The sequence below is a fragment of the Triturus cristatus genome, chromosome 4_1 (genome assembly GCF_964204655.1).
Source record: "Triturus cristatus chromosome 4_1, aTriCri1.1, whole genome shotgun sequence".
Classification (NCBI taxonomy): domain Eukaryota; kingdom Metazoa; phylum Chordata; class Amphibia; order Caudata; family Salamandridae; genus Triturus; species Triturus cristatus.
The window spans coordinates 126474938-126475505 of NC_140585.1; the positions used below are offsets into that span (position 1 = coordinate 126474938).

The following is a 568-nucleotide window of genomic DNA, read 5'->3' on the forward strand; positions in this document are numbered from 1 at the left end:
CTATCACAACGGAGAGACCGTCTGTGTCAGACTTGTAAGAAATGATGCTTCTGTTGATTGGCTGCATGGAGCCAGCACGAGAGGCGGCTGTGGCAGGAGTGCTGTCCAAGGTATAGCTCCTTTCTTCATTTAAGAGATCCGGCGCTTCATCTACGTATTTTAATATTCAGATTAAAAGGAGAAACTTTTTAGAATAAATGGACAATGCCTTTTCGATGATTTTACATAAAAAGTAAAAAACCCAGGTCCCACCGAGATTTGAACTCGGATCGCTGGATTCAGAGTCCAGAGTGCTAACCATTACACCATGGAACCACATGAACACTAATCCTCCAATTTCTTTAAAGGCTCTACGACAGTGGTGGAAATAGTTCTGTATATAAGATTGTTTGAATATCCTAAAGTGAAAGAACGCATTCAAAAGCTGACACAAGCGCCTCATAGCGCCTCTTTGCCAGACTGAAGTGCTTCACGAATATGATAAGTGTGCACCCCTAAACCATGTGTTAGTTCTGCAGCACATCGTTTTACATTTTGCACATATTTTAGTGCCCCTTGAAGGTTCCGG

At 42.4% G+C, this 568-nt stretch overlaps 1 non-coding gene across 1 annotated transcript; it reads right to left on the reverse strand.

The window, feature by feature from the left end:
* Positions 1–243: 243 nt before the first annotated feature.
* On the reverse strand, positions 244–315 carry TRNAQ-CUG (transfer RNA glutamine (anticodon CUG)). Its single transcript has one exon. It is a non-coding gene; the product is annotated as a tRNA-Gln (tRNA).
* Between the last annotated feature and the right edge of the window lie 253 nt (positions 316–568).